The sequence below is a fragment of the Stegodyphus dumicola genome, chromosome 9 (genome assembly GCF_044657685.1).
Source record: "Stegodyphus dumicola isolate Sdum_Otavi_A_Nest chromosome 9, ASM4465768v1".
Lineage (NCBI taxonomy): Eukaryota > Metazoa > Arthropoda > Arachnida > Araneae > Eresidae > Stegodyphus > Stegodyphus dumicola.
Genome location: NC_140776.1, coordinates 23702528 through 23718146, shown reverse-complemented (window position 1 = coordinate 23718146; position 15619 = coordinate 23702528). Strand labels below are relative to the sequence as shown.

General features: G+C 31.7%; 1 long non-coding RNA gene across 1 annotated transcript; it reads right to left on the bottom strand.

The window, feature by feature from the left end:
• Positions 1-1931: 1931 nt before the first annotated feature.
• On the bottom strand, positions 1932-7729 carry LOC146995312 (uncharacterized). Its single transcript, XR_015043196.1, has 3 exons — positions 7667-7729; positions 4963-5052; positions 1932-2063 (listed from the first exon to the last, which is right to left on the bottom strand). It is a non-coding gene; the product is annotated as an uncharacterized LOC146995312 (long non-coding RNA).
• Between the last annotated feature and the right edge of the window lie 7890 nt (positions 7730-15619).

Sequence of the window (15619 nt, the reverse complement as noted above, 5' to 3'; positions counted from 1 at the left end):
ATTAAAATTAATTATTAATACAAAATATTAAAACTGAAAATTTTGCTTTTATTTTTAAGATATTAAAAATCTTTTGATCATTTTTAAACATCCAATAGCCCCCAAATTGAATTATTCATAATTAAATTATTTTACAAAATCAGTTTCTAATTTCAGTTAATTTGTATTAAAAATTGAATAATAAAATTACCTATTTAATAATCTTTACATAAATGAATCATCTTTCTTTAAAACATGTAAGGAATTTATAGTGTTTTGATGACACTGTTGGGAAATTCTTAAAAGGAATAAATTGTATTTTTAAAACTAAATCAATTCCTAGCCTCAGAATAAATAAATATGTTTTCGTAACATGAGAATGCTGCAGGCTTTTTTATATATTTAATATTTAGTTGTAAAAATTTGACATTATGTTAACAATTCTTTATATCATTCAAAAGGTAACTCAAGAAGCTCTTCTAAAATTCTATCTTTCCGCTCACACAATTAAAAAAAAAAATCTGAAAGGCCTCAGATTTTAGCAGTCACTCAAAGAGGCTAAAAGTTTATGAATGCATAGATTATCAATACAGTTGGGGCAGTGGAAATAGCAAAACATTTTATAAGATACGGACACCAGGAAGTTATATATCTTCTATATATTTGAAAAATGAAGAAATATTAAAATGTTTTCAATTAGATATATCATGAATTAAATGCATTTTACATCAATCAGATTAAAAATTAAAAAAAGCATTGTTAAGAACTGTGTGTAATGCTTTTAAATAGCTTGGCTCGTTAGTCAATAATATATTGTATTTTAAAGGTAAATATGTTAAATTTTGCCAAATGGCAAGACTTGAATGAAAAGCGAAACAAGTTTACGAGTACGATATGAAGTCACATTTCAAAACTAATAGCCCTTTTAGATTAAAAAAAAAAAGTTCTGAAAATAATGTGCAATGGTTCATTGGTATTATTTTACGCAAAATTCAGTAAAATGAAATTTACCCGTTGAAATCAGCACCAAATTAAACTTTGTAAATTCTAGCGCATGTTAAATGTTGTCTCATCCAGAATTTTATTACTAACCATTCATTTCAGAGCAAAATAAAACAGTAATTGCCATTTATATGACAATCAATATCAAAAATTTAAATCTGCATTTTATGCAACATAGAAAAACTTCAAAAGATCTACTGTTTACCATGCAATTAAGGCATTTTATTCTGCTATCAACTCTACCAATTATTAATTCCATTAAGTATATTCAGTTTACTCTTTCTGCTCAATATATGCAATGTAAAATTTTCCATAAATTTATTAATTCATTTTATTTTGAGGTGAGCTTTTATTCAACTCTCAATGTCAACGAGAATATTTAGTTCATTTTTTATTCGGTCTCAAAAGAGAAATCAAAATACGTGGATTTATGTATCAAAATACATGAGAAATCACAGTGAGAAAAGCACTGCTACCTTAAACTGTGATTATATATAACAAATGCAGTGAATTATAGTTAAAAATTAGTGAAAATATTTATATTTCTGAACAATTTCATATATAACATTTTCAGCTTCCCATATGTGGCAATTTAAGAACTTTTTTACGTATACCAATTTTTTGAAATATCTGCAAATTTTTGTATCTTCAAGGAAAGCTTATTCTTTCACCTTTAGTATATAAGTAATGGTAATTTACCAGATAAAATTACTTAATGGGGAATACAGAAAAATATCTAACCACTTACCTTTGTGACTTCATCTGCAAAGAGACTAAAAAAGTAGTTCAGCTAAATCTGCTATAATAAATATTTATAATAATGCTAAATTATGCAATATCTATTAATATGACAAATTTTTGTAAAGCTATTTATTTGGATGAAAAATAAACACATTCAGAAATTTATGGCACTATATTATGATTAACAGAGGAAAAACACTTTTCAAAATTCAAAATAGATTTTATTAATCCAATTTATCACATTTTATTTGAATTCATGAAAAACAATCTTATATCCATGTATTCTTATGTATATAAGAACTGTTGATAAATTGGATCTCTGTCATTGCCTTTCACAGCACCTAAAATAAAAAAAAAAACACTCACAATTACTATATGTGAATATAATTCATAATTAAATTTAAACAAATGACTATTAGAATGCAAATTAAAGGAAGCATTTAAAATATTTTAACATTTAGTACCTATAAACAGAGTAGCAATTATTTGATTTTTCGATTATAGTAAAATAAACATGGGGGATGCCTTTTAAAATTTTTTATGTCAGAAAATAAACTCAAACCACCAGCTGAACATATGAGCAGTTTTATCAATCAGCCACTGGTAGGTAACCTGGATACTGAATCAACATATAAAGTTGCCAAGATAAAGAGAGAAACAAAATTATGATAATCACATCTTACCTATTGATAAAACTATTTTAAATTTAATGTGTAGGCAAGTCCAAAAAGAGTGAGAATGAATTTATTTTGCAACACAAAGTAAAGTCTTGCAGGAGCAAAAAAAACTTGTCTCATGAGATTGGCAAGTAAAAAATAATTAACTGCATCTGGTAACATTTATCTGACAACACGTAAGTAATTGTTATCTACGTGCAGAAAATAAAATCTGATCAGGGGCGTAGCTAGAGGGGGGCAATGGGGGCCATCTGTCCCCGGGTGCAGAATCCAAGGGGCGCCAAACTGATGTTAGAACATTTTAGAATTAAATGTTTTCCATCCTTGGCAAGCAGTAGGTGGCGCGAAATCTTCAGTTGTCCCTGAGCGCTGAAAACCCTAGCTATGACTCTGAATCTGATCATGTTAATGCAATTTTAAACTTTTGAATTTAACTGCAGAAATTTACCAAAGAAGTACTTTAAGTTTTTCGGTAACCCTAATGTTGATAATGTTGGCAAAAGTAGCCTTTGGGAAAAAAAAAAAAAAAAAAAAAAAACTTTTTTTTTTTGTCAATAAAAAGGAGTTATTTCTGCAAATATTGCGAACGTGTGATAAATTTAGTTTTGGGCTACTTTTTTTAATAGTAAACTTTTTGTACGGTCCCAGGTTTTTGGTTCTTACCATTCTTTTCAATTGCTGTATTTGGTTGCACGGAAGTGGTATGGTCTTGTATTTTGAACATGCTATTTATTATTTTGGTGTGGGTACCATCATTTGAGTATGTTTGAGGTGACTAAGAGACGAAAAATTTAATTGAATTGCTTACCTGGAGGATGGTGGTGGGAAGCCTAAACATATGCATGTGAAAAAAAAGGTATGTTAAAAAAATGACGTTTCATTAATTTTTTGTCTCTGTGTGTTAATTTTTGTTAGAAGATTTGTTGTTTAATGTTTTTATGTTAGGAAATAAGTATTTTTGGTAACTTATTCCTCTCTGTTTGTGTATTTTTGGTTGTCTGTGTGTTAAGACAGCGGCGAAGTTTTTCTGGTAACTATGATATTTTTAACTTTCTGATTTTCTTAAAGTGAAAATAGATCAATGTGTACAAGGACAAAGTTAAGGCAGTGCACAATGCCCAGTTTGTGCAGTTCTCTGTTTTAATAGGTCGATGTGTACATGGACACAGAGTTTGTGTATGTCTTTGACTTCTTATTTTGGTTTTGTGTAGCGGCCACCTTGAAATTAGTGCCGATCCTCTCAGGTGATGATCTTGATATAAAAAAAAAGAAACGATTCGCCAAGGGTTACAGTAGAGTAAATTTTTACCAAAGATGTTCTATCATAATCACTATTTCAGTGGTTTAAACACTAGTGGAGTATGCAGAGATGAAGATTTGAATTTTGTTTACACAGCATGATGGTTTAGGCACTCCAGCCATTACAGTGAACAAAATTATAATAAACATAGCCACAATAATTGTCTATAGATATTGATGTATAACACTGCATTAACTAATATATTTCTTATGCTAGTATATACAGAATCCTTAATCGAAGGGAAAATCAGAAGACTGTGCATGCATTTTCCTTTAACTGAAACATGGATTTGACCATACAAATCTCAGTCTTACGGGACATGCCACACTATGCAGATAGACAGTAAAAAGTGCTTGTGTTATTTTTATTTATTAGAGGTATGAAATAAATATACTTCTAGATTTTAATTTTTTCTTTTCTTGTTTTACATTTGGATTACCTATCAAAAAGTAAGGAATTTTGATATTATTACAATATCGGAGTTAAAATAACAATTATTGGACATGTTAAAGTAATGAAAATTTTAAATTAGGTTAAAAAGTAACCCTTAATGTGGCATATTTTTGAATTAAACTCTATCGACATTAAAAACAACAAAACGTCCCTCTTTATTAAGGACTTTAATTAACTAATTTTAAATACGGAGCTATGAATGAATTTTTTCCCTTGCATGTTATAATAACTGAAACAAAATTACTCTGATACAGTCGAAATTCCTAAATGCAAGTACATAAAATTTACTTTAGCAATTTAAAGAGATGAGACACACTGAACACATGAATAAATTTCTATCAAATAATAATTTATTAAATTTGGCCCGGTCCATAGTAAACTTTAACCATTAGATTACATTATTACACCATGTTATCAGTTTGAAAAGCAAGTCATATGCCAGATCTTGGATGTAAAATAAATGCACAAAATAATATACAGATTATTGAAAAATGATGTATACCAATGTTTATAGATATGATTAAATGTAACAGAAAATTTACTGTCACAACCACATTTTTAAGTGAAATGTATTATTTTAACATTTTACAATATTTAAGGTATGGCATTAAATGCAACATTATGTGCCTGGATATAAGTTAGTAAATTAAAAAAAAATAATAATAATAATAATCAAAGAATGAATGTCATGAAAAATTTCAAAAACAAGCAGAATTTAATTTAGAAGACCTTTAGACACTTATTGTAAATAAATTTGAGAATTCTTCACCCAAAAGTAAATTATAATTAACTAAAACCAGTTTGACTGACCTTTTACAAAATCCATTAGCTGCAATTTTTTCTAGCTTGAAAACCAAATTCTTCTCCACATGGTAATAACATCTTAACCAGTTGAAATTCCTGCAGAAAGTTTGATAACACAGTAATAGAATTAATAGAATAGAAAAATTAACACAAAAGTATAGAACATCATTTAAACTTAACATTATTACAAATTTTGGTGCTTTCTGACTATCTGCAAAGCTGTGAAAATTGGCAAAATGGTTAGTTTATGGTTCATATCTACTGCTCTGTTCACAAGTAGTAATTCAAATAAGCACTTTATAAGAAACAAGAAATTTTAGGATGCACACACAAAAAAATATATACATTGGGTCAATATTCACATATTTTTCATCCAATGGAATACTATTCAGAAATAAAGATTAAATATAAAACATGTAAATACATGTGTGTGGTATGCATATTTATAGTTTGCTATTATCGTGTGCATACTCTTGCTGTTTTAGCATAAGTTGAAGCTGTGAGGGCAGATGATAAGAAAGTATCAGAATTTTCATGTATAAGAAAAGATTGCCCTGACAATAGTATCTCAATCTGAGGGCATATCTGAGGGCAGATGATAAGAAAGTATCAGAATTTTCATGTATAAGAAAAGATTGCCCTGACAATAGTATCTCAATTGTTTAGCACTGACATTTACATAGTGCATTAGAAATATATAGTAATATATGTATAATAAAAAGATAATTGCATATTATTAATTCATTTTTTTAAATGCCAAACTTTAACAATTCTTTCACATATAATTAAACAGAATTCTTTCACATGAACATCTAAAATCCATTCTTAACTAAAGAATAAATAATAAAACCATGTAAATTTCTTATCAAGCCCATCATTTCCGAAATGTCTACTTCTGAAAGTTCCCAGCATTCTCAATATATTATTAAATTACTAAACTAAGCATCAATGATCGTCATGTTCGCTAATGTGGCAATATCTTTCACACTTCTTTGTTACCACAAGTAACAAGTAGGCTTCAATAAATCTTTAACTGTTACATGCTACTTTTGTCTAAAATTTGTACAAATAATAAAATTAAATGAGCTCTTTATAATATGCTCAAAGAAATAATTTTGTATGAAAATTTGTATGTTATATATTGGCCTGATTAATGATTCAGGAAATAATTCGGGTTTTCAAAGTGCTTCCAATAATTCAAATTTCAGCTTGTGTCAAAATAAAATCTATAACACAAAGATAAGCAAATTTCCTTATGAACAATGCATTTTAACATTATTCAATCACTGGCAATCACACAGTACTGATTGCTTCAATAAACATTACTGTAACTGTGTTATTTAAAAGACTGTAATGTTTTAATTATTTCCTTAATTAAAACATTACAGTCTTTTCCTCCTTCTAACACCAAAAGAAAACCCAGACAAGAAATATAAAAATATCAGTAAAAATAAATTATATTATTGAATGACACTTTACATTAATTACACTCATGCATATATTATTTTATCATAAATTATTTCAAAATCAAAGAAGAGAAGGGGAGAAACTTTAATATTGACATTTCTAAAATGATATAAACATTAATCATTTAGTACAGTTTGTTATTTCAGGCAAAAAGAATTCACTTTTCTGGATAGCATTTATATTTCCATCTCACTTTCAATGAAACATTAAGAGAAATGCATATAATTTAAACACCAGTTTATTTTATTTATCAGATTATGTCAACTCGAAAAAACCTATCAGTAAAATTCGGTAGTAATAATTCTGAATGTTAGGCAACTTGCAAGATTCAACAAAAATTATCAACACTTTTATTATAATGACAATACTACAGTAACATGAACATAAAATTAAACTGCATATAACTATAAAATAAGGCAGCGTATAATAATGGTGCATTGGTTTCTAAAACAATGGGCTCGATGAAAAAATACATGTATTTTGGTAGCTATTCATATTCTTCAGCTTTCCTAATATTTTCATGTTTACTTTACATAACTAAATTATCTAAAATACAATAAAAATGCAAACAATATTTATGAGAAAATGTTAAAATCAATCATAAGCATTTGATTGAATGACCATATTTTGTCTTCCTGCAAGTCGAATCTTAAAATGATATGCAGTTTGAAAAATGCTTAATCCTTTTAGAAAATATTCAAAAAAGATTAAAAAAAGGTACTGTTCTGTTATCAGGACCGGGTTCAGAATTGTATTTATGTATGCTTGTATATTTGTATGTCTACATATACACATCTATGCACATACTTACGAACACAGGTTCATACATTTCCGATTCTGGTCCCAATAACAAAACAGTACCCCCAAAAAAACTTGAATTACAAACTAGATTAAGATAATGTTTCAACCATACATATTTTGGACAAAACAATGCAAACTCTTATTTTTATACAATTGTTCAAACTATTTAACATAAATTTATTGCTGCAATAAAAAAATAAGCTATCTGTTCACACATATTATTTTGAAACTGAATGCATAAACTAGACTAAAAAAAATTCAGTCATAAACATTTGGATAGCAGGGCAAATTAGATATTTGAAAAGACAGCCAGCCATTGAGATACACGTAATTCACGACAGAATGGTAACAATTCATAAAGCTGTGAAACATTTAACTGTCAAAATAACATAAATTCGAAAAGCAAAAAAAGTAAACATACAAGTATTGCAACTGAACTTACCTTTCATGCAACAAAAAATATCCATACAAGTTAACCTCATGGCGCAGCCATTTTGGATTTTGTTTCAAATCAGACAGATGTTTACGGATTTGCGGAAGAATACGAGGAACTAGTAGTTTGCCGGATACAATGTGCAATGACGCGAAAGAATATAGTTCTGCAGAACTTCCTACATTATTCCGTAATAAACAGTACTATTTCCTAATTTTTTCTTTATCTAATTAATTAATTAATAGGGAAATAGTTAAATAATGCCGAATTCATTTTTAATGAAATGTAAAATTTTGCATGTATGGGACGACCACCTTCCGTCCAATATTTCTGAGAATATAAACAAATTTTGGAATCTGAGAGTATCAGTAAATAAATATATAGAATATCGCCTCTCAAACGACCACTTCTGAAAGTGATCAATAGTTCTGAGATTATAAATAAATATTGATATTAAGCATGATTTCTATAAGACGACCATCTCTATATAAGACCAAAGTTTCTAGAATCATCTTGGATAGTCATCAGAGATGTATCTTTACTGCGAAATTATCGCACGACTGTAATTCAATATCAATAACAGATCGCGCGATTGAAAAACATTTTCTGTCCTGTAATTAGAGGAAAAAAATTTTCCTTATGACGTATTTCTCCCGCTTTCCTAGCGTGCCTTTCGTGGTGTAATAGTTCTGCACGCTGGGCCGGTATTTCAGAGGTCCGTGGTTCGATTCACGGCGAAGGCGGTTGCTAATTTTTCATCTCTACGGCTTCCCAAAAAAATCCTAATGTCTCTACAGTGGCGCCCGAACTAAAAAGTTGTTGGATGAGGTATATCCACACCCAGGATTTAGTGATTGGATACCCTTAAAAAAAAGTCGGCCTTTAAAAAGAGAAGTAATATAAGGTATTTCTCCCGCTTTCCTAGCGTGTCTTCGGCCCACCAGTGGCCGAGCGGTAAAGTCGCTGAACCCTGGTAGTGTGATCCGAGGTTCGAATCCCGCGAACGGGCTGGCTGCATGGGCGTTTTCGTGGTTTTCCCCACGTGTAACGTGTATACGAGCCAGTTTCCCTTAGAAAGTCCTCCACGAAGACATCCTTCCCCTTAGGCAGATAGCCCTAATGTGCTTTGCCGTAATTAAATACAACACCACCACACCTAGCGTGTCTTCGTGGTGTAGTGGTTCTGCACACTGGGCCGGTATTCCAGAGGTCCGTCCTTCGATTCCCGGCGAAGGCAGTTGCTAATTTTTCATGTTTCCTGCTTCCAAAAAAATACTTAATGTCTCTATACCCAAATTTAAAAAAAAAATTCGTTTCCGTAATTAAATATATATATATCTAATTTTACCTATATTTGTAGTAGGGTTTGTAATCTGTAAGTAATTATACATGTAATTTATACATTTTTTATAAAAAAAAATATATGTTATTTAGAATTTTGCAAATATTCTAGAAAATGCTAATCCATTGAAAAAAATCTTTTCCATGACTAAATAAATTTTTAAAAACGTCAAAAAAAATAGCAGTTAAAATTAATAACAAAATAACAAGAATAAATCATCAATCATATCAATATTTTTAATGTACAGCATTTAGAAACAACTTAGTAAAATACATATGAAAAATAAAATAATGTGCAAGTTTCAGATGTGCAATGTCAAAAAATTAAAACTGGTAAATTTGAGAACAAATATCCTCAAAATGTTTGACAACGAAAGTCCTCCGGACAATGCAGAATGAATGTCCTCAGGATGTGAAATTGGTGAACTCCTCAGGACATCTGAGAATCAACATCTTCAGGACATCCTGTTATATCCCGGGACATAGCGACTTAAATAAGACATCCTCAGGATGTTAAATTACGATCTCCTCAGGACATCTGAGAATCAACATCCTTAGGACATCCTAAGTATGTCCCGGGATATTGCGACTTAAATAGGACATCCTGAGGATGTTTTGTGCTATGGGGGTCTATTGACGTTATACAGGGAAAAAATACAAAATATCATTACAGTGAGCACATTAGTTGGGAAGTTAATCAGAGAAGAAAAGACAAATGCTCAAAAGAGGTCTCTGCAATTTAACATCTAAAAACCGTTACTTCACTTACAGTAAAATGTATGTGTTGTTTAGTATAAAGCTCTAAAGCAGGGGCTTGTAGAGGTGCAATGTGGCATTCCAAGGGTAGCGAGACTTTGCTTAAAATAAATTAATTAACTGTTTGGATATTACACTCACGACATTGGTGCGCGTACGAAACATATTGCCTGCGCATGCGAAGATAATAGATTTGTAGCGCGTTTTGTGAAGGTAAGACCCATTTTGCAACGCAATGAGTGCTAGTCGATTATGAGTGCATTCTGTAGTGATTGTGTCCGTGCGCTGTTCATTTTTCTTCTGCCAGTAATAAATAGTGATAATTCTCTTTTTATACTACTTACGTATTCTGATTGCTATTCTAATCAATTTAATCCACATTTGTAACACTAAGGTTATATGTCTTAAATCAGTATCAGCATTCATGATGTCAACGAGAGGAAAATAGAATACTTATTATGTGAAGATTAGTTTCACTTACACTGGAACAACTAATGATGTACGAAAGCCCAGTGTATGCTTTGTGACGATCGCTTTTCAAATGCTTTGCTTTTCCAAAATCGCCATGGTGGTCCAGATTTTATAGGTCAAGATGTTGAATCATTGGATGCTTAAAAAGTCATGTTTGATAACCTAGCGATTAACCACCAACAGAACGGTAACATCGCTGAACACTTGTAGTTCAACCGAGGTTTGGATTCAAGTGAACGGGCAGGTTGCATGCGCGTCTTCGGTGTGTTCCCCATGTGTAACATGTATATGGGCCAATTTACCTTATAAAGCCTTCCACGAAGGTCTCTCTCCCCATAGACAGAAGGCCCATATATGCTTTGACAGAATCAAATATACCAAACCTTGAATCTCGAGCAACACTTTCAAAATTAGATTTTACACCAACTGAAAAGCTCTGTTGATCGCATCATGCCCCATTCAATTGTAGGAAAGTTAATTGAACTGTGTGTAATAGAAATGGCAACAAATGTGTAGGGAAAAGAAGTTTCATACAAGCTTAAATTACTGCCGTTATAAAATAATGTTATTTAAAGCCGAATTAGAGATTTGAGTATTAAAATTTTGGATCACGTTGTCGCTGATATTAGAGCTGCTTCCTAAAACAAATATCTCTGCAGTTGGAAAACGACTTATGTTGTAATTCTGCAGTCAGCTAATTACATTCTGAGGTATGTCTATGATTTTGCCATAATGGAAGAATTCCTGTTCTGTGAAGTCTTCAAAAAAGGGACAACAGGAAAATACATCTTCCAATATATGAAGGACTTCTTTATGAAATATGACTTGGTGATTCTGCGAAGTATGAAGTGTACTTGACCAATTATTGGTTCTGTGTGTACTCCTAGTGCCCACGCTATGTTAAAAAATAAAACAGTATTTTTGCACCATTTTGAAACGTTACATGCATTTCGTCCACATTTAATGATGATATGGTTATAATATTAATAGATGAAGATGCATGGGTCCTTCAATCCTGTGGGAGTGTGCCCCAAGCTCTCTGCCATTGAGTTTGAACTGCCTTCCATGTTGAACGTTTAATGTGGCTCTTAAGAAGAAGGATGTTAATGGCGTGCGTCTCAGTGTTGATGGTTGCCTCTTTTGCCAGAGCATTTGCCTCCTCATTTCTCTGATGTGCAGCACGAGCTTTTAACCAGGAAATGTGAAGGGTTTTTGATGCTTTGCTTCAGCAACTTTTACATTAACGCTATGATTGGAGATGGATGGTATTAGTTTCTTATTGACAGAAACAGCTGACAGATTGTCTGTAAAGAGGTTGAGGTATTCTAGCATAGTTCAAAAGCAGCTGAGTTTCTGCTTGGAAAACACAGTTGGTCTGCATTAAGTGACCTTACCACGTAGATATGGCCAATCACGTCCTTTCAGCTTTGATCCGTCTGTTTAAATCAGGAATGACCAACCCGCGGCATGCGCCGTCATGTGGCACAGCGGAAGTTTTAACAGTTACAAGCAAAGACTTGTTAAAAAATTAAAAGATTTGAAAAAATAATAATATCATCTTTATCAACTCGGTCGATATATACATATAAAAACACATTAGAATAAATAAAATAATTCTTTGAATTTTACTTCAGATTTATTTCCTTATAGCGACACAGTCACACTGTTGCTGTATGTTTCGATAAGCATATATTTGTTAACAAATGTTTTCTCTTCTGAACATAATAAACCGTAATAGCATAAAAAACCAAAATAGCGTTCAGGATTAACTGGTATGCACCTGAAACACCTAATTTTGTTAGCATCTTCAAGAATTAATCCTAATAGGGATAACTTGGTTAAGAAAAACTACATATTCAAAAACCTAATTAATTAAGTACAGATTGCTTAATAATTAGTTTGAATTTTGTTTCAAATTATTCATTTTCATTTTATATATGAGCTAACTGACCGAACCTTTAAAATCATCAACTAAAAAACTCTAGTTTATATGTTTGTTTTATTTCATATATTGCTTTTTATATGAACATTAATCAGACTTATATAAAAAAAATGTGCTGTTTACGTAAAAATCCTATAATCCGCCAATAAACAACATTTTTTTACATGTTGTAAAATTTGGAACCTGCACACATAACTTTTCCTTTTTCAGATAGTGGCACTGTTCCCAAAAAGGTTGACTAGCCTTGCTTTAAATGCTGACTGCATTTGTGGTAATTTAGCGCGCAGGGGACATGTACGCGATGATATCCTTACCATGATTGCCTAGGTATGTTGCCTGGAGCTCCGTGTTTCATTCATATTCTGCAGGGTAGTAAAACTTTCCCTTGTATATGATTTATGTCTCAGAAGCGTGACCTTAACTATACTGCATCCTGCTCTGTCTTGGTGTAAAGTGGAATGGTTCTTGAGAGTGTAACTGCCGCTATAGTAGCAGTAAATATGGTTTGGTCATAGCAAGTACGAAATGCCACTGGATGCTATTTAGCAGATTCACCGTACGTTCTGTCACTGGAGTTGCCCAGACCACTGAGGCATATGTAACCTATATGTAGCGGTGAGGAATATGTAGCCGCTGAGCGATATTTAACATGTAAGTTTAATGTAAATGCAATGAGTACGTTAGGTAATGGGAATTATTTGTTTAATGCATAAAGGGAGTGTACTCTGCCGATATATGGCACTGTAATAATATCGTTCTTAGAGGGCGCAGAATGAGAAGTGTGAATCAAATGTAATGGCGATCTATGCTTTGTGAAAAAAAGATGTACCAGCACACGGCTGGGTATATAACATAATAGTTTATAACTGCTATTAATTTCCATTCCTACAAGTCTGAGGCCCCAGCTACAATGGGTTCCAGCCCATACGGGGATTAAAGGAGATGAAGCAGCGGATATGATTGCGAAAGGCGAAGCCAATGAACCCCACGTGAGTAGCATTGGTGTGCCCCTTCCGCACTCATATCTGAAAAATACTCTCAAATGCGAACTAATGAAGCTGTGGCAAAACTACTGAGATACAAGCACCACAGGCAGAAGACTGTATGATTTCCAACCAAAAGTTAACCACAATTTAAGTAGCAGCTCTTCGATTTAAGTAGCCCATGTATGTCCTATCTTCACAAATTTCGCCTAAGAGACAGTGACCAATGTATTTGTGGCAATACTGGTGACCCAGATCACTATCTGTTTTACTGTTCGCACACAGGGAATTCACATTTAAAAAGACCAACTGCAATCAATATGCCAACATGGTTCAAGAACATAATTAAGAATAAATATGCGCTCAGCCGCATTAGACTGCACTATCATTGCTCAAAGCATTTCTGATAGTCTGGAGAGACTTCTTTCCTTGGACACCGTGCCGTCAGCAGCCCCCTCCGTATATATATATTAATTTACTTAACGTCTTGTGTTTTTTTCTGTTGTTTTTTTGTTTTGTTGTTTTTAATTATACTTAATATTATGATTAATCCAGAACTCATTTAATATATTCACCAATTAATAATGCATTTGATCATCTTTACATCTGTACCTGATTATTATAGCACATCCTTAATATAACTGTATGCCTAACATGTACGAAAATAGTGAAAAGTGTTCCGCTTAGCCTCAGCAGTCCCCACCATGCATCTTCTTTCCATATTCTGGTCCTTATTTCAATGTTCCTCGTTTCGTGGCCAATCTCCGGAGGATACAGTACTAAGCTCTTTATTTATATTTATTCATGTATTTATTTTTAATTCCATCGACGGGATCCAACAGGCTGAAAAGCACCTAACCTAGTAGGCCAGCCGTTCCGTCGATGGTAAAAAGAAAGAAATGTTTTTAACTGTATAAATGAATTAAAATATCAAATATAGTAATGTGCGATGTATCTTCTACGTACACCATTATATTAAACATATAGAAATATTAACTAAAATAAAAACACAATTTTCTAAAATGAGAGTGTTTCTAAAACGAATAATTTTATATCAGCGGAACTTCGACGGGAATAGAAAAACAATACGTTCATGTGCCGTAGAAATTTTTTCACTAATTATCTGATTCTCACCAAAGAGGTAGTACGTAGTCTCTTTGTACGTACTAAGGCTAAGCCTTAATGCATTCTTTGGAGAGCTGGTTCATGGACTGGTTATTTATTCAGATCTGTGAATGTTTTTCGTTTCTCATAGTAAATATAAACGCAGTTTACATAAGACCATATTTAATTCCCTACATTATTAGATCTCCTTACCTTTTCACAGCTATTTTCTTCACAAGTTCTAAAATTGCTGCTACTTACCTTGTTTGGAGACGAGGGGGAGGGAGTTCCTCCACAACTTCATGTGCCAAGGTTCCACCATACAGCTCTGACAATATCCGAGTAGCCATCAAGACTTTGACTGCGATGAGTGAATATCAGGACGTCTGTGAATTTGTGCTATTATTTTAACATAATTTTGATGTAATCAATATATTTCAAAAAATATAATTACTTTTGAAAAAGCAATAGTATTTATAATGAGCCATATGGGAAAATATAATTATTATTAAAATACCGACAAGTCCTTTTGCCGAAAAACAGTATGACTATAAAAATTTTATATTATCTGATACTGAGGAAACATATATATATATATGTATATATACATGGCTGAAAATCAAATTTAAAGCTCATGTTAGCACCTTTTAATTAATAAAAAAAAAGATTAAAGCTATAAAATGCTATTTTTGTCATAAATCAATTTTTGTAGGGACTGCCGTTGCAACAACAACAACAATAACAAAAAAAAAAAAAAAAAAGGCAAAATAAATTAAAAAATTCCTCGGGGGCAAAATAACTTCTTATGTCAAATGAAATTAAAGTTTACTTTTCTTGATATTTCGCAACGTATCCTCTGTGGAATACAATAAACTCAAAAGTTCACATTTCATTTGGAGAGCACACCAAAATATGTAATTGAATTTGTCTTTTGTACTTTAACGCATTCTGGTTCGTTTAATATTTAGGTCATTTGAAAGCAATTTAGCTGCAGTATTTTTAATGCACCATAATTAAGGTGTCTGTAAAAGATAAAACTGTTTACTTATGAGAATTGTTTTACAATATTAATGTTAAGAGAACATAATAAAATAGTACAGATTTATTGTCTGCCCCATTTTTTTAAATCATAAAGTCTTGAAAAAATAATGTCTCTTTTAATTTTTCAAATAAAATATAAGATTTCTTCAATAATATAATTTAATTACATTCACTCACAGAATATTAAATCAAACTTATTGATTCCAAAAATTTAGGTATGATGTTCTGGAGGACGTTTTGAAAGAAACTGGCTCTTGTAATACTACACATACGGAAATCCAGCGAAAAATATCTGATCCGGACACCACACGCCTTTATTGTGCG